Source organism: Macaca fascicularis, chromosome 15 (genome assembly GCF_037993035.2).
Source record: "Macaca fascicularis isolate 582-1 chromosome 15, T2T-MFA8v1.1".
In the NCBI taxonomy this organism is placed as follows: domain Eukaryota; kingdom Metazoa; phylum Chordata; class Mammalia; order Primates; family Cercopithecidae; genus Macaca; species Macaca fascicularis.
In genome coordinates, this window is record NC_088389.1 from 58836550 (window position 1) to 58861407 (window position 24858).

Consider the following 24858-nt stretch of genomic DNA (forward strand, 5'->3'; position numbering starts at 1 on the left):
TTACAGTGAGCCATGCCACTGCACTCCAGCCTGGCCAACAGAGCAAGACTCTGTCTCAAAAATCAGTAAGTAAATAAATAAATAAAATAAAAAGCATTTTTTAGGTACAAATGATACAACATTCTCATCGAAACTTTTAATACATAAGCTGAAATAGAAGATAGTCATTTCTGAAAACGGACTTAGTAGCCTGTACAACAAAGCGACAAATGTAAAAAGACGAAAATTGTGAAGGGAGAAGATGCAAAACACTTGAAGACCTAAGTTGCAAGTAATAAGCATTTTAGAAGAAGAGAAGGAAACAGATGAAATGATCACAAAAACTAAACAAATAATAAAGGATTTTTTATCTGAAGAAAGATTAATTTCAATATTAAGAGAGCTTTTTTAGTCCCAGAATGGACTAACTAAAGAGAGAACTAGAAACCTTGACATAGCCTAATTTTTCGAAAAGTCCCAAATTCCAATTTCACCACTGTTTAATCACTGTTTTTTCCCTGACAATCAACAGGAAGAAGAAATTAGTTAAAAAGAAAACAGAAACAGAAACAGATGAGCGCCCAACTTTCCAATTGCAATACAGCAAGCTAGAAGAACACCTACGTGGAAAAATAAAAATATTTGCAGATATACAAGGATTCTTAGTGTGTGTCACCCATCTACCCTTGCTGAGGAACATACTTGAGAAAGTACACTAACCAAAAAAACCATTCAAGAAGGAAGATTAAGTAGATTAAGCAAAACACTGGGAAGCGGCACTGACAAGAATGCTTAGTCACAGCGGGCATTTATTCTGATCTGATAGATGGGTTCCTGTACATACTGGCTGTTAAATGTTCCTAATATTACATATATATAACGTATGTATTATGTTATATATATGCATACATTTATGCATATATGAATAATATAAATGGGGATTTTTATTTAAAGTTTTAAATAAGAGGTTTTAGAATAGGGAAAAAGTAAAAGCTAACCCTAGTAATAGCTGTGATGGTTAATTTTTAGGTATCAATGTGATTGGATTAAAGGATGCCTGGATGGCTGTGGGTAGGGCCTTGTTTCTGGGGGTGTCTGTGGGGGTGTTTTGGGCATGTGAGTCACTGAAAGGAAGACCCGCCCTGTGGGCCCAGTTGTAACAAGAAGATGGAAGAAGGAGGACTTTCTCTTTCTCTCTCTCTCTCTGTCCCCACTCCCCCCACCCCCACAACCTCCCTTCTGGAGCTGGAGCAAACATCTTTCTCCTCTTGCCCTCGGGCATTAGACTCCAGGTTCTTTGGCTTTGGGACTCTGGGACCTGAACCAGTAGCCTCCTTGGTTCCTCACACTGGGTGCTTCCCTGGTTCTAAGGCTTCTGGAATTGGACTGAGTCAGGCTACGTGCCTCTCTGGTTCTCCAACTTGTAGACAGCCTATTGGGAGACTTCTCTACTTCTGTGATCATGTGAGCCAATTCCGCTAATAAATTCCATTTCATAGATTCTCTTGGTTCTGTATCTCTGGACAACCCTGACTAATACAATAGCCTAAACTAAATGTTTTAAACTATTTGAGCAAGACCTGGAAAAGAAAATTAAGAGAAAGTTTAAGAGTAAAGAAATAAAGCATTTCTAATGGTTTCCTTTCATTTTGCTCTTAGTAGAGAGGGATAGGTAAACAAACAATTTGTTGGGAGCAAGTTGATAATTGCTATCATAATCAGACATAAGAGATAATATATGCTCAATGATGATTCTTGGGGAAAAAAGTAACCACTTGCAGAATTGAAAAGCAGAGAAATACTTCAAAATTAGCAAGAGGAAAAAAGAAAGGATTAAATGACAATTTACTCAAGCTAGCAAATTAATTAATTAAGGGAAAAAAGGAAGTAATAACAAAGTAAAATACAGAGAAACATAAAATTACATGGAAGGATATTTACTATCCTAAATGCAGATGGTCTGAATTCCTTTATTGAAGTATAATATATTGAATTAAAAAATAAGAAATACACTTTAAAAGATTAGAAAAGAGTTAAAATAAAGGGATTCCAAGCAAATTCAAACAAAATGAAAGAAAAGTTGCAATAATATATCACATAAAATGCATTTAAGATCAGAACATTACAAAGGATAAAGAAAATGAAAAGTCATGAAACTTTCTTCCCCCTAAAAAGTCACAGCTAAATATAAGGCAAAAACTCATAGAAATACAAGGAGAATTTGATTTTAAAATTACAACTCCCATGGGAGATTTTAATGTGCTCTTTTCAGAAGGTGATAGACCTAAGAGTAAACAAAATATAACAAGAAAGGGAAGGACCCATACGACATAACCACAATTAACAATATACATCAGGCCGGGCATGGTGGCTCACGCCTTTAATCCCAGCACTTTGAGAGGCAAAGGAGGGTGATCATGAGGTCAGGAGTTCGAGACCAGCCTGACCAACATGGTGAAGCCCCGACTCTACTAAAAATACAAAAATTTGCTGGGTGCAGTTTGTGCACCTGTAATCCTAGCTACTCAGGAGGCTGAGGTGGGAGAATTGCTTGAACCTGGGAGGCAGAGGTTGCAGTGAGCCGAGATCACGCCACTGCACTCCAGTCTGGGTGACAGAGCAAGACTCTGTCTCAAAATATATATGTACACACATATATATGTGTGTGTGTGTGTATATATATACACATACATCAACAACCCACATTAATACATAGAAAATTTACAGTTCTACAGATATAAAAAAACACATTTGCCTTTTGAGCACTGAAGTATTTATAAAAATCAATCAGAAGTTGGAGTCTGTCTAATGGTCCCTCAAGATTAGGTTTCACATTCTCAGTCCGAGTACTACATAAAAGATACTTCTGAGTGTATTATATCTGGAGGCACATGTTGTTTTTCTGTCCTTCGTTGGTGGCATTAATTTTGATCACTGATCAAAGTGCTGTCTACACATACTTCTCACTACATTTAATATCCGTTGATGATTCTTGCCTGAACCAGTTTTATTATGATTTTTGCAAAACGATGATTTAACTCCAGTACTCTCTCCACATTATTAGTTGATATCAGAAAAGTCTTCATTTTTTCAGAGCTTGTTTGGAGGTTCTATCGGGGAGTGCAGCTACTCATACACCCTTGATTGAAGACCAGCCCTCCTCTATTGGGGATGGTCATCCTCTTTGACCAAGGATGCGGCTTCCAGAGGAAGGCACATGGAACAGTGAGGAAGGAAGGGGACACCTGCGTAGCCAGCCAGATCAGTCGAACAATCCTGGCCATTAATGGGGCAACAGATGTCACAGCCAGGTCACCCTCACATCTGGAAAATGACTTCTTTTAAAAAAAAGAAAAAAGAAGACTTAAAATGAGTAAGTATTTATCTTAAGAAACTAAAAAAAGGGAAAACAAAATAGTAAAAAAGTTTGAGGAATGAATTGATAAAGATAAAAATGAAAAATAATGAATAGAATAAAAGAGTATAAAGAATAAATAAATTCAAAATCTGGGTTTTTTAACTACTATATGAGGCATTTTTCTTTGTAAAAGGTATATTTTGTATTTTTCAGTTCAGGAATTTCCATTTGGCTCTTTCTTAAAATAATTTCAACTTCTGTTTTAGATTCAAAGGGTGCATGTGCATGTTTGCTACCTGGGTATAATGCATAATGCTGAGGTTTGGGGTATGATTGATCCTGTCACCCAGGTACTGAGCATGGTACCCAATAGTTGGTTTTTCAACCCTTGACCCCTTCCTCCTGTAGTTCTATCGTTGCCATCTTTATGTCCATGAGTAAAAATCTGTATTTTTAAAAGACACCAACAGATCAACTACTCACTAGCTTGATTTAGAAAAATAAAAACAGGGCGGTTCCAAGATGGCTGAATAGGAACAGCTCCAGTCTACAGCTCCCAGCGTGAGCGACACAGAAGACAGGTGATTTCTGCATTTCCAACTGAGGTACCGGGTTCATCTCACTGCGGCATGTCTGACAGTGGGTGCAGGACAGTGGGTGCAGCCCACCAAGCGAGAGCCGAAGCAGGGCAAGGCATTGCCTCATCCAGGAAGTGCAAGGGGTCATGGAATTCCCTTTCCTAGCCAAGGGAAGCTGTGACAGATGGCACCAGGAAAATCGGGTCACTCCCACCCTAATACTGCGCTTTTCCAACAGTCTTAGCAAACGGCACACCAGGAGATTATATCCCACACCTGGCTCAGAAGGTCCCTTGCCCATGGAGCCTCGCTCATTGCTGGCACAGCAGTCTGACATCAAACTGCAAGGTGGCAGCGAGGCTGGGGGAGGGACGCCCGCCATTGCAGAGACTTGAGTACGTAAATGAAGCAGCCGGGAAGCTCAAACTGGGTGAAGCCCACAGCAGCTCAAGGAGGCCTGCCTGCCTCTGTAGATGCTACCTCTGGGGGCAGGTCATAGCAGCAGAAACTGCAGATTTAAATGTCCCTGTCTGACAGCTTTGAAGAGAGTAGTGATTCTTCCAGCATGGAGTTTGAGATCTGAGAACAGACAGACTGCCTCCTCAAGTGGGTCCCTGACCTCCAAGTAGCCTAACTGGGAGGCACCCCCTAGTAGGGGAAGACCGACACCTCACACGGCTGGGTCCTTTGAGACGAAGCTTCCAGAGAGGCAGCAACCATTTGCTGTTCAGCAATATTCGCTGTTCTGCAGCCTCCGCTGCTGATACCCAGGCAAACAGGGTCTGGAATGGACCTCCAGCAAACTCCAACAAAGCTGCAGCTGAGGGTCCTGACTGTTAGAAGAAAAACTAACAAACAGAAAGGACATCCACACCAAAACCCCATCTGTATGTTGCCATCATCAAAGACCAAAGGTAGATAAAGCCACAAAGATGGGGAAAAAACAGAGCAGAAAAGCTGAAAATTCTAAAAATCAGAGCACCTCTCCCCCTCCAATGGAATGCAGCTCCTCACCAGCGATGGAACAAAGCTGGATGGAGAATGACTTTGATGAGTTGAGAGAAGAAGGCTTCAGATGATCAAACTTCTCTGAGCTAAAGGAGGAAGTTCGAATCCATCTCAAAGAAGCTAAAAACCTTGAAAAAGATTAGACCAATGGCTAATTAGAATAACCAGTGTAGAGAAGTCCTTAAATGACCTGATGGAGCTGAAAACCATAGCAAGAGAAATACGTGACAAATGCACAAGCTTCAGTAGCCGATTCCATCAACTGGAAGAAGGGGTATCAGTGATTGAGGATCAAATGAATGAAATGAAGTGAGAAGAGAAGTTTAGAGAAAAAAGAGTAAAAAGAAACAAACAAAGCCTCCAAGAAATATAGGACTATGTGAAAAGACCAAATCTACGTCTGATTGGTATACCTGAAAGTGATGGGGAGAATGGAACCAAGTTGGAAAACACTCTTCAGGATATTATCCAGGAGAACTTCCCCAACCTAGCAAGGCAGGCCAACATTCAAATTCAGGAAATACAGAGAACGCCACAAACATACTCCTCGAGAAGGGCAACTCCAAGACACATAATTGTCAGATTCACCAAAGTTGAAATGAAGGAAAAAATGTTAAGGGCAGCCAGAGAGAAAGGTCGGGTTACACACAAAGGGAAGCCCATCAGATTAACTTGGATCTCTCAGCAGAAACTCTACAAGCCAGAAGAGAGTGGGGGCCAATATTCAACATTCTTAAAGAAAAGAATTTTCAACCCAGAATTTCATATCCAGCCAAACTAGGCTTCATAAGTGAAGGAGAAATAAAATCCTTTACAGACAAGCAAATGCTGAGAGATTTTGTCACCACCAGGCCTGCCCTAGAAGAGCTCCTGAAGGAAGCACTAAACATGGAAAGGAACAACCAGTACCAGCCACTGCAAAAACATGCCAAATTGTAAAGACCATCAATGCTAGGAAGAAACTGCATCAACTAACAAGCAAAATAACCAGCTAACATCACAATGACAGGATCAAATTCACACATTCACACATAACAATATTAACCTTAAATGTAAATGGGCTAAATGCTCCAATTAAAAGACACAGACTGACAAATTGGATAAAGAGTCAACACTCATCTGTGTGCTGTATTCAGGAGACCCATCTCATGTGCAGAAACACACATAGGCTCAAAATAAAGGGATGGAGGAAGATCTACCAAGCAAATGGAAAACAAAAAAAGGCAGGGGTTGCAATTCTAGTCTCTGATAAAACAGACTCTAAACAATCAAAGATCAAAAGAGACAAAGAAGTCCATTACATAATGGTAAAGGGACCAATTCAACAGGAAGAGCTAACTATCCTAAATATATATGCACCCAATACAGGAGCACCCAGATTCATAAAGTAAGTCCTTAGAGACCTACAAAGAGACTTAGACTCCCACACAATTATAATGGGAGACTTTAACACCCCACTGTCAACATTAGACAGATCAACGAGACAGAAAGTTAACAAGGATATCCAGGAATTGAACTCAGTTCTGCACCAAGCGGACCTAATAGACATCTACAGAACTGTCCACCCCAAATCAACAAAATATACATTCTTCTCAGCACCACATCACACTTATTCCGAAATTCACCACATAGTTGGAAGTAAAGCACTCCTCAGCAAATGTAAAAGAACACAAATTATAACAAACTGTCTCTCAGACCACAGTGCAATCAAACTACAACTCAGGATTAAGAAACTCACTCAAAATCGCTCAACTACATGGAAACTGAACAACCTGCTCCTGAATGACTACTGGGTACATAACGAAATGAAAGCAGAAATAAAGATATTATTTGAAACCAATGAGAACAAAGACACAACATACTAGAATCTCTGGGACACATTTAAAGCAGTGTGTAGAGGGAAATTTATAGCACTAAATGCCCACAAGAGAAAGCAGGAAAGACCTAAAATTGACACCCTAACATCACAATTAAAAGAACTAGAGAAGCAAGAGCAAACATATTCAAAAACTAGCAGAAGGCAAGAAATAACTAAGATCAGAGCAGAACTGAAGGAGATAGAGACACAAAAACCCTTCAAAAAATCAATGAATCCAGGAGTTGGTTTTTTGAAGAGATCAACAAAATTGATAGACTGCTAGCAAGATTAATAAAAAAGAAAAGAGAGAAGAATCAAATAGTCATGCTACCTGACTTCAAACTGTACTACAAGGCTACAGTAATGCAATAAAAAATGATAAAGGAGATGTCACCACCAATCCCACAGAAATACAAACTACCATCAGAGAATACTATAAACACCTCTACACAAATAAACTAGAAAATCTAGAAGAAATGGATAAATTCATGGACACATACACTCTCCCAAGACTAAACCAAGAAGAAGTTGAATGCCTGAATAGACCAATGACAGGCTCTGAAATTGAGGCAATAATTAATAGCCTACCAACCAAAAAAAGTCCAGGACCAGACAGATTCACAGCCGAATTCTACCAGAGGTACAAAGAGGAGCTGGTATCATTCCTTCTGAAACTACTCCAATCAATAGAAAAAGAGGGAATCCTCCCTAACTCATTTTATGAGGCCAGCATCATCCTGGTACCAAAGGCTGGCAGAGACACAACAAAAAAAGAGAATTTTAGACCAATATCCCTGATGAACATTGATGCAAAAATCCTCAATAAAATACTGGCAAACCAAATCCAGCAGCACATCAAAAAACTTATCCACAAGGATCAAGTGGGCTTCATCCCTGGGATGCAAGGCTGGCTCAACATATGCAAATCAATCAATGTAATCCAGCATATAAACAGAACCAAAGACAAAAACCACATGATTATCTCAATAGATGCAGAAAAGGCCTTTGACAAAATTCAACAGCTCTTCATGCTAAAAACTCTCAATAAATTCGGTATTGATGGGACATATCTCAAAATAATAAGACCTATTTATGACAAACTCACAGCCAATATCATACTGAATGGGCAAAAACTGGAAGCATTCCCTTTGAAAACTGACACAATACAGGATGCCCTCTCTCACCACTCTTATTCAACATAGTGTTGGAAGTTCTGGCCAGGGCAATCAGGCAGGAGAAAGAAATAAAGGGTATTCAGTTAGGAAAAGAGGAAGTCAAAATGTCCCTGTTTGCAGATGACATGATTGTATATTCAGAAAAACCCCATCATCTCAGCCCAAAATCTCCTGAAGCTGATAAGCAACTTCAGCAAAGTCTCAGGATACAAAATCCATGTGCAAAAATCACAAGCATTCCTATACACCAATAACAGACAAACAGAGAGCCAAATCATGAGTGAACTCCCATTCACAATTGCTTCAAAGAGAATAAAATACCTAGGAATCCAACTTACAAGGGATGTGAAGGACCTCTTCAAGGAGAACTACCAACCACTGCTCAACAAAATAAAAGAGGACACAAACAAACAGAAGAACATTCCATGCTCATGGATAGGAAGAATCAATATAGTGAAAATGGCCATACTGCCTGAGGTAATTTATAGATTCAGTGCTATCCCCATCAAGCTACCAATGAACCAAAAAAAGAGCCCACATTGTCAAGACAATGCTAAGCCGAAAGAACAAAGCTGAGGGCATCATGCTACCTGACTTCAAACTATACTACAAGGCTACAGTAACCAAAACAGCATGGTACTGGTACTAAAATAGAGATATAGACCAATGGAACACAACAGAGCCCTCAGAAATAATACCACACATCTACAACCATCTGATCTTTGACAAACCTGACAAAAACAAGAAATGGGGAAAGGATTCCCTATTTAATAAATGGTGCTGGGAAAACTGGCTAGCCATATGTAGAAAGCTGAAACTGGTTCCCTTCCTTACATCTTATACAAAAATTAATTCAAGATGGATTAAAGACTTAAATGTTAGACCTAAAACCATAAAAACCCTAGAAGAAAACCTAGGCAATACCATTCAGGACATAGGTATGGGCAAGGACTTCATGACTAAAACACCAAAAGCAATGTCAACAAAAGCCAAAATTGACAAATGGGACCTAATTAAACTAAGGAGCTTCTGCACAGCAAAAGAAACTACCATCAGAGTGAACAGGCAACCTACAAAATGGGAGAAAAGTTTGCAATCTACTCATCTGACAAAGGGCTAATATCCAGAATCTACAAAGAACTCAAACAAATTTACAAGAAAAAAACAAACAACCCCATCACAAAGTGGGCGAAGGATATGAAGAGACACTTCTCAAAAAAAGACATTTATGCAGCCAACAGACACATGAAAAAATGCTCATCATCACTGGCCATCAGAGAAATGCAAATCAAAACCACAATGAGATACCATCTCACATCAGTTAGAATGGCAATCATTAAAAAGTCAGGAAACAACAGGTGCTGGAAAAGATGTGGAGAAATAGGAATACTTTTACACTGTTGGTGGGACTGTAAACTAGTTCAACCGTTGTGAAAGACAATGTGGTGATTCCTCAAGGATCTAGAACTAGAAATACTATTTGACCCAGCCATCCCATTACTGAGTATATACCCAAAGGATTATAAATCATGCTGCTATAAAGACACATGCACACGTATGTTTATTGTGGCCCTATTCACAATAGCAAAGACTTGGAACCAACCCAAATATCCATCAATGATAGACTGGATTAAGAAAATGTGGCACGTATACACACCAATACTATGCAGCCATAAAAAAGGATGAGTTCATGTCCTTTGTAGGGACACGGATGAAGGTGGAAACCATCATTCTGAGCGAACTACAGCAAAGACAAAAAACCAAACATATCATGTTGTCACTCATAGGCGGGAATTGAACAATGAGAACATTTGGACACAGGAAGGGGAGCATCAGGGTCTGTCGTGGGGTGGGGGTAGCGGGGAGGGACAGCATTAGAAGATATACCTAATGTAAATGACAAGTTAATGGGTGCAGCACACCAACATGGCACATGCATACATATGTAACAAACCTGCACGTTGTGCACATGTACCCTACAACTTAAAGTATAATAATAAATAAATAAATAAATAAAGCAGCAAAAAATACATGCAGGAAGAATGAGAAAGGAGATAAAGACAGAGATATCAAATTGTAAGACAATAGTATATGCAATTGTACGAAAATGAATTTGAAAATCTAAGGGGATGGATAAATTTTTGCCAAATGAAAATGATAAAAGTAGACCCAAGAATAAGTTTTTTTTAAAAAGCCAACTTCTAAGGACCAAGACTTTAGATAACATTAGAATGGTTATTAAAATTTCTATTTTTAAAAGGCATCAGAACCAGAGGGCATAGCTGAGCTCTCTCTAACCTTTAAATAATAGATAACTCTAACATTATTTAAACTATTCCACTCTATAAAAAAGAAAAGCTCCCTAATTCATTTTATAGTGGTAACACAACTTAAATTTTTAAAAATATAATATTTAAAATAGAATTATCAAACACTTTTATAAATATATATAAATATTTATACAAAATTTTAGCAAATCTAATTCACAATCAAATATCTACAAATTTAAAAAGAAAAATATATGATTAAGCTAGATGCTAGGAAGATATTTAGCAAAAAGTAATACTATTTTACACTCTCCCAATTGAAAATAAAGATCTAAGTAGAAAACAAATAGTAGGAGGCTATTTACCCAAAATCTACACAGTACATCCATCCAAATCAGGAACAATACACGGGTGCCTTCTGTCACCTTTTTGTTCTCCTTCTTTGAAGAAAAAAAAAATTAAATCATCAGAGTGAATATTGAAAAAAAAATTAAATCTATTTATAAATCATACAATTATAACCATTTAAACCCAAGAGACTCTTATCAATAACTTCTATAATTAATTAGAGAATTTGGTAAAGTGGCTTGATTGAAGATAAATATATGAAAATTAACATATTTTCCATCTGCAACTAGTAACCAGTTAGAAATGAAATTGTGGGAAACATCAAATCCTTAGTAACAATAACTACAAATGTAAAATATTTTGTCAGAACAGAACTAGATCTATGTGAAGAAAACCATAGAATCCTATTTAAGAACACATCACAAGATTGAGCAAATAAAAGGATACAATATTAGTGGATAGAAAACTTAGGATTGAGGCTAAGGTGGAAAGATTACTTGGACCCAGAATTTCAAGGCTGCAGTGAGCTGTGACTGTGCCACTACACTCACTACAGCCTGGGCAACAGCAAGATCCAAGAAAGCAAGAAAGCAAGAAAGCAAGGAAGGAAGGAAGGAAGGAAGGAAGGAAGGAAGGAAGGAAGGAAGGGAGAAAGGAAGGGAGAAAGGAAGGGAGAAAGGAAGGGAGAAAGGAAGGGAGAAAGGAAGAGAGAAAGAAAGAGAGAAAGAAAGAGAGAAAGAAAGAGAGAGAGAGAAAGAGAAAGAGAGAGAGAAAGAGAGAGAGAAAGAGAGAAAGAAAGAGAGAGAGAGAAAGAGAGAGAGAAAGAGAGAGAGAAAGAGAGAGAGAGAAAAGGAGAAAGGGAGAAAGGGAGAAAGGAAGAAAGAAAGAGGGAGGGAGGGAGGGAGGGAGGGAGGAAGGAAGGAAGGAAGGAAGGAAGGAAGGAAGGAAGGAAGGAAGGAAGGAAGGAAGGAAGGAAGGAAGGAAGGAAGGAGAGAAGAAAAGAAAAGAGGCTTGGAAAATGAAATTTCTCCGTAAGTAAATATATAAATACGATGTCATTTCCATTTTAGAACTGGATACAAGCTATTTACAAATTTATAGAGGGCCAAGCACGGTGGCTCATGACTGTAATCCCAGCACTTTGGGAGGCCAGAATAAGAGGATCACTTGTTGCCAGGAGTTTAAAACCAGCCTAGGGAACATAGCAAGACCCTGTCACTAAAAAATAATTTTTTTTTAAATTAGCCAGGCATGGTAGTGTACACCTGTAGTCTCAGCTACTTGGGAGGTTGAGGCAGGAGGATAGTCTGAGTTTAGGAGTTTGAGGTTACAATAACCATGATTGCACCACTGCACTCCAGCCTGGGTGACAGAGCTAGACCCCATTTCTTTAAAAAAAAAATAGAGAAAACCAAATATTAGAAAATTATGAAAAGCAAACTATATGAGAGGTAACATGGCTTATCAGATATTTCTCACAGAAAAATAAAACGTATCAGAGAAACAGAGTATAGGAATCCAGCAACTGAAACAAGCATCTATGGGAAGTTGGTATATAACTAAGATATTTCAATTCTGTTGTGGATAAGAATCAGTTATTTAATAAAATGATGGCAGAATTGATTAACCACCTAAAATAAAATATAATTCAACTGTATCTCAAACCATATAAAAATAAGTTCCATTTATATTAAAGACTTAGTGGTAAAAAATTTAAACAACGAATAGAAAAGCTAGTAAAATAACCATGGAACTTTTAGGGGAGGGGATATCCTGTGAGTCAAGACAGGGTATTTGGATTATATGAAGGGAAATATGGACATATTTTACCACATAAAAAGTAAAAATTTGTGTGAACCTAAAGGAAACGAGAGACTAGGGAAATAACAAAATACATGATAGATAACGAGTAAATGTTTATAGTAGTCAATGAGCTGCTCCTTGGTAATAAAATCATAAAAAGGAGAAAAGTGGCATATGGGTAAGGATATGATATACAATTCATGGAAGAAGGAATTCAAATGACCAATAAACACAAGAAACGATGCTCAACCTAAAAAATAGTAAAGAAAATGCAAAATAAAGCAATAATAAGACACCAGTTTTTCACTGATAAAATTGGAAAATTTTTAAATAAGAATGGCAGCTGCTGGTGAAGACGTGGGGAAATAGTCACGTTTATACAGTGCCGGTGGGAATGTGAATTACCACAACCCTCTTGGAAAGCCATCTGCCGATATCTGTTCAAATTTAAAATATAGATGTACTTCAACCCAGCAATGCTAATTCTAGAAATATTTTTGATAGACACATAATATAATACAAGGAAGTTTTGTGCAGCAATATTTGTAGTGGGGGAAACTAAAAGTGGGTAAACATTAAAAAGAATGATTTTTGTGTCCATTGACCTGAAGGATTGACCAAGATGTATTGTGAAGTGACATAGAAAAAATGAATTTGTAGAAAAATATCTTTAATAACAATCCAGCTTTAGGCCAGGTGCAGTGGCTCATGCCTGGAATCCCAGCACTTTGGGAGGCCAAGGTTGGTGGATCACTTGAGGTCAGGAGCTCGAGACCAGCCTGCCCAACATGGTGAAACCCTGTGTCTACCAAAAATACAAAAAATTAGCCAGGTGTGGTGGTATGCACCTGTAATCTCAGCTACTTGGAAGGCTGAGGAAGGAAAATCGCTTGAACCCAGGAAGTGAAGGTTGCAGTGAGCTGAGATCATGTCACTGCACTCTAGCCTGGGCAACAGTGCAAGACTCCCTCTCAGAAAAAAATAAATACATACATACATAGGAATCCAGCTTTGGAAAAAGGAAACCAAAAAATTCCTTTTGATATATATATGAGTAGATCTTTGTATAGGGTTACAGGTGCATAGAGAAATGTATGCAAAGATAGGTACATATCCGGTTATTTCTGTTGATCCTTTGGGGAAGAAGGGTAGTCAGAAGATGGAATGGAAGAAGAAAGGAGATGGGGGAAGAAAGAAAAAAGTCTATAGCAAAAATAAAAACTGTCAATGCAATGATGTTGAATATACTTGTATGATGGTATTTGTGTATTTTTATGTTTACAGTTTTTCTCTTTTAACAGATTAAACTTACCAGAGATTTGTCTATTTTAAAGAAATCAGCTCTTAGATTTTCTGTTTCCTAATTTACAAATTGCTACTTTTAACTTTAGTTATTTACTCTCTACCAATGAATTTAATTTAATACTTTCAGCATTATTTTAAGAAGGTATAATATTGCATTTTACGTGTGACTAAATTATTTATTTTTATATCTACAATTATTTAGAATTATAAATTTATTATTGTTCCAAATATAAGGAGCACTAAAAGGAATATCTCTGAGTAATTATTTCAGAGGAGGAAGTATGTGTAAGGCAGAATTAGTCTATTTGAGCTGCTATAACAAAATATCTTAAGACTGGGTAGTTTATAGATAACATACATGTATTTCTCACAGTTCTAGAGGCTGGAAGTTCAAGATCAAGACACCAGCAGATCTGCTGTCTGGTGAGGACCTATTCCTCATAGATGATGCCTTCTTGTTGTGTCTTCACATGGTGGAAGTGGTACACAAGATTCCCTCAAGCCCTTTCATAAAGACATTAATCCCTTTAATGAAGGTGGACCCCTCATGATCTAATCCCCTCCCAAAGGCCCCACCTCTAAAGCCATCATTTGTGGGGTTAAATTTCAACACATGCCTTTTGGAGGGACACCAACATTCAGACCCTAGCAATGGTATACTTTCCAAGACCTTTTATTTCCGTTTTTTTATTATTTTATTTTTTGATTGCTTCACATGTGGATATCTCAACTAAGTTTAATTCTTGGGTCACACTATTTTTATTTTAAGCTCTATATGTATTAGCTCATAGGATCTAGAAAAGCATTTCTTAAAGTATGTTTGAAGAACACAATGGTCTTACACTATATTTCTGAGAAAAACAATCTGACAGTCAAAATGTCTGGGGAGTGCTTCGTGTGTTGTGCATAAATTTCTAATATTCAAATATTTAGCATGAACACAAAAAGTCTGAAAACCACTGACCTGGGACTTTATATATGGTAAATCCTCACCTTTTGGGGTGCATCATACCTCCACTACCAATCTCTTCCCACCTATAAATTCATCATTTCCAGACTGTAATTAGATTAAGGGGAAGGAGATTCCAGAGAATGCCTAAGGTCTATGCTAAATGCCTTGTTTTGGAAGTTCCATTTCTCAGACCAGGGAGGTTCTTCCCTGGGGAGTAATGGATATCCTGGGGAGGAAATAATGGTATAAATGCCTGGAGTATAACACAAGGAAACTAATTTGGCTTATACACTTCAAATTTCAGTTTCAATGTATTAAAAGTTTCAAATATATCTCATAAATAAATATGCCAAACTCCACTAGCAGTCTGATCACTTATTAAATTGACAGTTGGTCTTTTCTCTGGTATTTCAAAAATCGGGCAACAGGACCCTCCAAGCAAATTTCCCTTTGACAATCAATGAACCTCACATAGAACAGAAGACCTTTGTTATCTATATTTAATTTTTCATAGCGCAAAGCATATAATCGTGCTTTTATCCAGTTTTTTTTAAAATAAAAATTACTCTCTTGATAGCAAGGTTGAAATCCTCTCATAAATTGTTTGTCAGTAAAGTCAACATATATCCTAAAAATTAGATGAAATTTTAAAACTTTTCCCTCTAAAAAGTCTTAATTTCAGACCCAGCATTGCTGGATCACCACCAGGACACACTATAAATATATTTTTCCCATTCAGTTCATTGACTTTAAATAATTTTGGCACAGCATCAAAGACATCATCAACTTCAATGATGGTATCCAAGGCTCTGAAAAGCAGCACTTTTCTATTCCAATATATCTCTAACCATATATCATGCATAAATAAATGGCTGTGCTCAATCTCTGTCCTCTGTGGATTTGTTACAACTAAAAGTAAAATGAGCAATGATTGGCTCTTTTGCAAAACTTGAAGCCTGATATCTTCAACTAACACATCAATTTGACACTTGACTATAGAACTAAACAGAAAAAAAAAATGTTTCCTGGTATTTTATCTCAATTTTATCTCCAAGTAATTTTTGGCAGTATTGCAAATGCAGTATTTGATGAGAGTGTCTCCATTGGTGTGACATTTTTAAAAATTATTCTTTATGCTTAAAGGGGCTATTTCATATAACATTTTTACCTTTATGAAAACAATCCCATACTATGTGTCACAGGAAGACACAATTTGCACAAAAATTCACTGTCTTTTTAATGAGATCGGTAAAATTGCACTTTAATATTATTCAGAGATTATCAATGCATACTTGCCCTTTATTTTTAAACCATTGATTCTAAGGAAGTTGGACTTCCTACTTTGCAATGTGTATGTACCCATATGTATTAGTTATCTATTGCTGCATAACAACTTCAGTTATGATTATATTGCCCTTATGAGTGCTTTGATCTTGTGTTTGGTGGTCTAAAGGATTTCCATTTATCTTTAAAGTCTCATAGTTAATAGAATATGTTATGAAGTTGACCTTATAGGTAAATTTTCCCATGTACCTAATGGACCCTCTCAATATGTAGATTCTGGTTTTCTTTTATTTCCAGAAAGTTTTATTGAATTACAGTTTTAAGTATTCATTCTGTGCCATCATTTTGTTGGCTTCAGGGACTCCAATTATATGTACACTGCTTCTTCTTTGCCTGTCTGTCTACCATTTCAAACACTTTCTCTCTGACCCTTTTTGCTCCTCACTTTATCTTGTTTTTATTCTCTTGGTTCTGCTCCTACCTTTCTTCAGTTTTCCCATCCAAATTTTAATTTGGTTGTCTGTTGTCTCTTGGGTACTTTGTAGTCTTGATTTCTGATATGATTTCGTCTTTTACTTAACATACTTGTCTAAATTTAATAAATGCTCTTTGATTTCTAATTCAAGGATACCTTTTCATGTCCATGTATCAATGTGTAGTCTCTTTTTAAAAAAAAAAAAAAAAAGTTCACTATTATATTTATTGTATAATGAAGAAAAACAACACATTCAGGGAAAAATTGAGATTAGCTTATTTTTCTTAAAAGGTTCATCTCAAGGATGGCAACAAAGTCCAGCTTGTGCCACCAAATGGTTTTACATGATCAAACTGTGTACAGCAGTGTCTTCTTGCACAGCAAAGTGAAGAAAGTTTCTACAGAGAAATAGAAGTTTTACATTTGTAAAATCTTTTTCACATTCTAATCATCTAGCTTCTTAAGATCCAATGCCAGGAGTTTTCAGGTTCCTTATTTTCAATGTGTAGTTTCTTTACAGAATGGCTTTTTATTTGTGTGTGTTTTGTTTTGCTTTGTTTTGTTTTAGGTTGAGGAAGGAATTGTCTGTCTTCCGATTTCTTGGTTATCTCTTATATTGCAAGACTATAAAATTTCCCCTTTTCCTTCTTTTCCCCTTCACCACCAAATCTCCAAAAAGCACCCTTCCCTACCGTTTAAGATTCTCTTCCCTCAGAAGCAATGCCTTTTGAAGACTGCCACCTCAAATAGCATGAATTTTTAAAATTCCTTCCTTAGAGCCATGCTCTGATCTACTAGGACTCTTTGGTGGTTTCCAACTCAGGGTAGATTTTTTCTTTCTGGCAGTGGTTTTAGATCAATCATAAGACTGCCACCTCTTCTCTTTTCTCTTCTGCATTGCATTTCCCCTACTGTTCTTGTTCTTCATGGGGCTACTGGGCAAAGCACAAAAGACAACTTGTTGGAATTTGGTATTTCTTTATCTACTTGTGGATCAATTTAAAATTGGGGCATTCTCTTTCTCCTGGTTCTGCTAAAGTCATGTTTTTTGATTGGTTTTATTTATCCTTCTGTTGTCCTGAATTGTTTTGAGAGATTCAGATATTTGTGGCCATCATCTCAGGTAGCCCTAGGGCGAATTGAGAATGTTTTTTACTATATTTTTGTGTGACCCTCATCAATCGTAGAGATTTGACTACCTTAGGTTTCTGTAGTTTTTACTGAGAATCTATTAGCTAGTTTGTGTTTGCCAGATATAAAATTATGTTATCCTTTTTAGTATGCTTTTTCATGCTACATACCCTGCAACCTCTAGATTCTAATATTGCCCCCTCTTGTCACCCCAAGAGGCAATCTCCACTTTCCTCATTCCTTGTTTCCTGGCCACTATTCTAGCTACAGTGCAAATCAATGTAATGTATATAATGCAGAATCTGGAGGTGGTAGGGTACAGAAGCCCTGACATGGCCAGGGGAAAATTCAAGAGTGGCAGGCCCTAGAGTCAAAGGATTTCCTAAACCTCCATGATTTTAGGAAAGAAAATATGAAACTCTATAGATATGAAAAAATGAATCAGATTAAATTAATGCCTACTCTGCCCAACATCTGAGGTATTAGCCTCAGAACATAACTATTTGCATATTGATATGAAGGAAATATTATCAGGAATCATTTTAAAATGGAAAGTCATGAGAAAATGATGACATATGTGTAAGTCCAAAAATGCCATTTATTACTTTAGATCTCATAATCTATAACTTTACAGTAGTGTGTATGCCCATTAATAACTAGTAGAGTGTCATTTTAGACTTAGCAACAAATAAGTTGAACGATTTTTTAAAATCCAGTCTCTCTGTTGATGGAGGAACCTCTAGATCCAGTTCAGTCTCGAAAAATTATCTCCATTTCTAAACCACCTTGTTTTCTATCTCTATACTTTTTCTGAAGATCTTTTATTATGAAATAAATTTATAAATGCTGCAGAGAAGATTAAAGGGGTGTTGCAACCCTGGGACCACAGAGTTAGAGGCTTGGCCTATAAACTATCAGGAAAAGTGTTATTATATAACTATTTCATACCCATTTCATTTGGTTTATACTTGTTTTCTTTATCTATCATGGAACTGAATATTATGAATAACAATTTTGGCCCCCTTTCAACCAACTCTAGGCATCAGCTGGTAGAATGGACAGTTATTCAGGTCAAAAAATCCCAATTGACAAACACTGAGGTTCTTGTTGTTTTTGGCTTGGTTTGGGTTTGGTTTCACCTCTGACATAGGTTTAAAGCATAGTTATGGACCTAGACTTTAGGTCCTCAGTTATGTGGCTGGACAAGCAAAGCACCCACTAGGACCTTGTTCTAGATTGTTACTCAGCCCCTGGTCTCCTTGTTTGTGTTCCTAACAAATAACTCTTTGTCTTCAACACCTTAGCCAGAGCAACACTGAAACATCCTTCCCACTTGGGCAATGTAATTTGCCATCTGATGGAATCTGGTGTGAATTATTACTCACCAGCCGTAAATGAGACAGGTGTACTAATGAAGGGCAGAGGGAATGATGGGAAGATAAAAGCATTAGAAGGAGGCAGGAGGCGAGGCTCTAGTCCCCACTCTGCCATGGGTTCACTGTTTAACCCAGGGAAATCTCTGTCCTACTCCCTGGGCCTCAGCTTTCCCATCTGAACTAGATGATCTTTGGGGATCCTCATAGCTCAGGGGAACTCAAGCCTCTTCTAAAAGGCACTTTCATTATAAATTGGCCTCTAAGAGCTTTGTAGGCCTCATGGAGCAGTGCCTGCATAGGCAGGAGAAAGGGTTGATCTCAGAGAAAGGAAGGATGAACTCTTGCCCCACAGCTCAGGCAGGCAACAGAGAATGAGTGAGCACTCAAAGCCATCTTGGCATCTAGTCCTTGCTGTGTCACACATACCGAGAGGTCAGCCAGTCTCTGCTTGGACACCACCAGTGGTGACCTCATTCCCTTTCAAATCAGCCCCTTTTGTTTTACATGTTTAGATGCAGTGGAGATGAAGAGAAGTGGGTGCATTCAAGAGCTATTCACAGGTTAAAGTGACAAGAGGGAGGTGTCAAGGATGAAGGCTAGTTTTCCTTTTTTTTATCTTCTGCCTGCAATGTTTTCACCCCTAATTCTTTTTTCTTTATTTTTTTATTATACTTTAAGTTCTAGGGTACATGTGCACAATGTGCAGGTTTGTTACATAGGTATACATGTGCCATGTTGGTTTGCTGCACCCATCAACTCATCATTTACACTGGGTATTTCTCCTAATGCTATCCCTCCCCCAGCCCCCCAGCCCTGACAGGCCCCAATGTATGATGTTCCCCTCCCTGTGTCCAAGTGTTCTCATTGTTCAATTCCCACCTATGAGTGAGAACATGTGGTGTTTGGTTTCCTGTCCTTGTGATAGTTTGCTGAGAATGATGGTTTCCAGCTGATGAAGCCTAGTTTTCTGACTCTTCAAAGTATATGGATAGTGATACATTCAATGAGGAACAGGCTGGTGGTGGGTGGGGGAATGTCATGAGTTCAGTCTTCTTGGACAGATAACTTTGAGGAGCCGCTGAAACATCCAAGTAAAGGCAAATGGCCAGTTAGATATTCAGATCCAGAGCTCAGAAGAGACAGCAGGCTGGGAACACAAAATTTAAAGCATTGTTCCAAAAATTGATAGCTGTAATCATTGAGGAAGACTGTGAAATAAAAAGGAAAAAAGGGGCCTCAGATGAAAACTTGAAGAATACCAACATTGAAAGCGTAAGTAGATGAGGAACTGCTTGGCAACCAGAGAGGCAGGGGAAGAACCAGGAGAATGGCACATCAGAAACAGCCCAAGGAGGGTCTCAGGAAAGACGGAGTGCTCAATAGTGTCAGGGGCTGTTGAGGAGTCAAGGAAGATAAGCAGAGGAATGTCTATGGAATGCAATGATGAGGTGGAGATGATTGGTGACTTATTAAGAATTCTTTTGGTAGAGCAGTGGGGCCAGAAGTTGGAGTGGAAGGAGTTGAGGACTGAGTGGGAGTGAGAAAATGGGGCAGCAGGTGTAGACAGCTCTGTAAAGGCATTTAGCTGTGAAAGGAGAGAGATGGGCAGTACTGGTGTGAATGGAATCCACTGATGCCTTTTTAAATGGGAAGGGATTTGCCATGGTTATATGTCAATGTAATTATACAGTTGAGACAGAAAAGTTTCACATACAGGAGTTTTAAAGGGTTACCGATAGTTCCTTAGAAGGCATAAGGGAATGGGTCCAAAGAACAGAGGAAGAGATAAATTCCTAAGTGTTTCAAAATTCTCTGGGCCTAAGTTTCAGCCAGAGCACTTCATACAAGTACCTGGCTGGTTTTTTGTGTTTTGTTTGTAACACTGGGTCAATTTTATAGAATTACAATTTTACAGGCCAGGCATGAGTGGCTCACGCCTGTAAGCCCAGCACTTTGGGAGGCCAAGGGGGTGGATCACCTGAGGTCAGGAGTTCGAGACCAGCCTGGCCAACATGATGAAACCCTGTCTCTATTAAAAAACAAAATACAAAAAATTAGCCAGGCGTGGTGGCACATGCTTGTAGTCCCAGCTACTCAGGAGGCTGAGGCAGAAGAATCGCTTGAACTCCAGGGGCAGAGGTTGCAGTGAGCCGAGATCATACCACTGCACTCCAGCCTGTACAACAGCCTGGGTGACAGACTCTGTCTCAAAAAAAAAGAATTTCAGTTTTTACCATTTCCTTTTCCATGTGTATTATCTCCTCCTCCCATATCAAAATTATTCAATTCTATGAAAATATAACCAACATCTATAAAAGTTATGATACCTGAAGAAATGTTATATTTTTTCAGAGAAATGAAATTCAGATATTTTAAAGAAAGAAAACCCAGAAACCTGTGTTTTGGTACACTTCACCAGAATATTCTCCAGCCTCATCTTCTGAGTGGCTGAAGGAAATCCAAATGGAAGATAAGACATCAAGAATTTGTGTTAATCATCAATCAATCAGCTTTCTTTGTTCTCAAAGTACAGCCAATGGGCAGGAAACCAGGGTGCTCTGGTTCTCAGTCCTTCCCCACGTGGCCACCCAGCCATCTGATTCCTAACAAAACCCCTGACTGTTGGTTGTTACCGTCTTCCACATTGCCCACCCAACCCCCGTATTCGCTCATGTTCATTCAGAGCCATTTTCATCACAACACGGAAGAGTGAAAGCTATCTCCATGGGGACCTTCACTCACAAGAATGACCTCCCTTCATGGTTGAGCACCATGAAGCCATTGAAGCTCTCTCTCTTTCCTACTTGGGGATTATGACCCATTTTTCTACAGCCTGTTTATTTGGAGATACCCACTCTATTCACATTAGCTGAGACCTTTCATGAAACACACAGAAAAAGATCACAAGAACAAGTAGATAATGAAGACACAGCCCTTCACCAGTAAACCTTAGGCTCATAGACTCTAAGGGGATTCTAAGAGACCATGGGTTAGTGGGGTCACCCAGTTGAGTCTCTCATCCATGGGGAGAACTCCACATCGGCTTCAGTAAACAACGGCACTGCAGCCTCTATTTGAATCCCTGAAGTGACAAGGAGCTCCTAACTTATGAGGCTGACACAGGAGAGGGCAGGACACTATATTTGAATTTCTAAAGTGTTATCTTTAGGAAGAGGGGCCTGACCTTAAGGGCAGAAATAGGAAGCTAAGATAGAAGTTCAAAGAAGCAGATTTCAAGTTCATATGAGGGAGAAGACCTGAGAGACAGGGCCACCAAACAGATCTCACGGTCTCATCTTCAGTTGTTCTTCCCCCTTCCTTCTGATCCAGAGGACCCTCCTGCCTAGCCTACTTATGATCCACTGTAATTGTTGAAAAAGAATTCCTACTACTGAGCCAAGATAAGTCTGGGAACTTCTACTGGTTTGTCCCATTTAATGCTCACAGAGACTGTGGCCATCCCATCATTTTCTAAGAAGAAGCCTTCAGAATTTGATAATTGGGTAGTGTCCTACCTGAAATCATCTTAACAAGTCTAAGAAGTCCCAAATCCACCCAGCAGACAAAAGAGAGAAAGAATGTTTACTTATACAAGAGCTGTCCTGATTGTGATTTTTTTAAAAGCAGAGGATGCTGTCACGGGACAGCGCCACCAGCAGGGCTTCTGCCCACCCTAGCCAACCCTAGCAGAGGCACACAGTTTGACTGCAGGAGCTGTATTTTTGTTCACGCAAATGGGTTTGGACGTTACCCAAAGTCCTGCAAGTTGCTTTTTAAAGTAATGATTATTAACATCATTAATTTTTATTGTTATGAACATCTTTCCCTTCTGTACATGCAAATCTACCTCATTCACTTTACAAGCTGCCTGGTATTTCACTAAGTGGGTGCACATAATTCATTTAAGTAATCTGCTCTTATTGGACATCTGAGATAGTTTCAAGTCTTTCCAAAACCACAGTGAAAATTCTTAGGCACACATTTGTGCACACTTCTGTCAGGGTTCTCTAGCAAATGCGAATACCTTTTCCATCAGTTTTTCACGACAAGCACCTAGTGAATACATCTCTGTGCATGTGTATGAGTATTTCTGAGACTATATTTTTGAAGCAGAATTGTAGAGCCAAAGGGGATGAATATTTTAAAAATGTACTGACAAATTGCTTTCCAAAAGACCTTACCAATTTATATATTCTCACCAACGAGAAAAAGACGGCTCCTGCTTCCTTCATACCCACCAATACTCTGGTTATTTTTGACATTTTAATTTTTGCCAATTTGTTAGGTGGAAAGTAGATTTAAAAAAAGAATTGTATTTCCCTGGCCATTGATGAAGTTAAGCATATTTTATACATTTATTGGCCATTTTTATTTCTTTTGCAGTTACTTGCCTGTTCACAACCTCTATTGATTTTTCTTTTGGGTTGTTTGTCTCTTCATATTGATTTGGAGGAAATTTTTATATCAGTGGTGCTTTATTAATGCTTAATCTGTTTTCTGTGCCATAAAAATTTTCTCCTGCTCCATCACTTATCTTTTAACTTTGCTTATCTTTTCTCATTTTTTAATGACTTACTCAAATTTTCTTATTGATTTGTAAAGCCTTTTTCTATCTTAAGGATATCTATCTTTGTCATAAGTCTTGCAAATATTTTTGTTTTCCCTTTTTTTGGACTTTATTTGTGGAGATTTTATGTTTATTTAGACACATGTACCGTTGTATATCATAAGTCCTTAGAAAGGTTTTCCTTACCCTGAGATGAGATACTCTCCAATATTTTCTTCATGTTTTCCTAGATATGATTTTTAAATGCATCTGGAATTTATTTTGTTGCATAGTATGCCATAGGAATCTCACTTTTTTTCCTCCCCAAAATAGTTGGTCAAATTTCCCAATATCTTTCATCAGATTAGTCATCCTTTCCTCTCTGATGTGTAATCCCAACTTACTCATACACTTAATTTTTATTTGGACTTAAAAGAGGTAAAAATGATGTTTATCAACAATCTTGACTTCATTTGCAGGGGAGAGATGAATTGTTGTTTGTTTTGGATGGGAAAGGAGAGTGCGGTGTGGGATAAAATCAGGCGAAGGCAGTTAAGATAGTCATGGAATTTGTTGTGAAAAAGGAAAGTCTGAGGAAGAAAGGCCAACAGAGAAAACTACTGAGTCATAAAAGCAATGTGTTATTTTTAAAAATGACTTAGGATTCGCCACAGGGAAGGAATATTTGGGGGAGTCTTAAAAAGAAGATGATGCAAACAGAACTGAATTGGTTATATTGGGCTCCCAGCTGAAGGGGAACGGCCCACAGTCAGTCTACCTTGCCAGATAAGCCTTGAATGGTTGCCACAAAGCCTGGCATAGACTGCATGTTATGTTGGGGAGTTTTAATTAATTAAAAAATTCAAAGAACATTATTGCTATATTAAATAACTTTAAAATATATATGTGTTCATTACTAAAAATTAAAGAGAGGAGCCAGGTATGGTGGCTCACACCTGTAATGCCAGCACTTTGGGAGGCTGAGGCAGGAGGATCACTTCAGCCCAGGAGTTTGAGACCAGCCTGGAAAACATAGAGATACCCTGTCTCTACAGAAGATAAAAATTAAAAATTAGCCAGGCAAGGTGGCACCTGCCTACCGTCCCAACTATTCAGGAGGCTGAGGAAAAAAGATCATTTGAGCCCGGGAGGTTAAGGCTGCAGTGAGCCATGACTGCACTACTGCACTCCAACCTGGGTGACAAAGCAAGACCTTGTGTCAAAAAAAAAAAAAAAAAGGAGAAAGAGAGGAAAAATAGAGAAAAATAGAATCATGCTAGCTAACATTTATTGAGCACCCACTATGGTCTAGCACTATATTAGCTACTTTACACATACTTTGCTTTACAAAAAGAAAATTAAAACCCCTGTAATCCCACCGTCTGAGATTAACCACCATTAACACTCTGCTGTAT

At 38.2% G+C, this 24858-nt stretch overlaps 1 long non-coding RNA gene across 4 annotated transcripts in view; it reads right to left on the reverse strand.

Moving 5' to 3' along the window:
• LOC107127623 (uncharacterized) overlaps window positions 1-24858 on the reverse strand; it is an 87398-nt gene that overhangs the window by 28850 nt on the left and 33690 nt on the right. For 3 of the 4 annotated variants that reach the window (XR_012424515.1, XR_012424513.1, XR_012424514.1), the window contains one exon: window positions 10589-10663. This is a non-coding gene — a long non-coding RNA (uncharacterized lncRNA). Of the gene's footprint in view, window positions 1-1931; window positions 3318-10588; window positions 10664-24858 lie in introns of those variants that run through there. The other variant, XR_012424511.1, reaches the window with a different exon arrangement.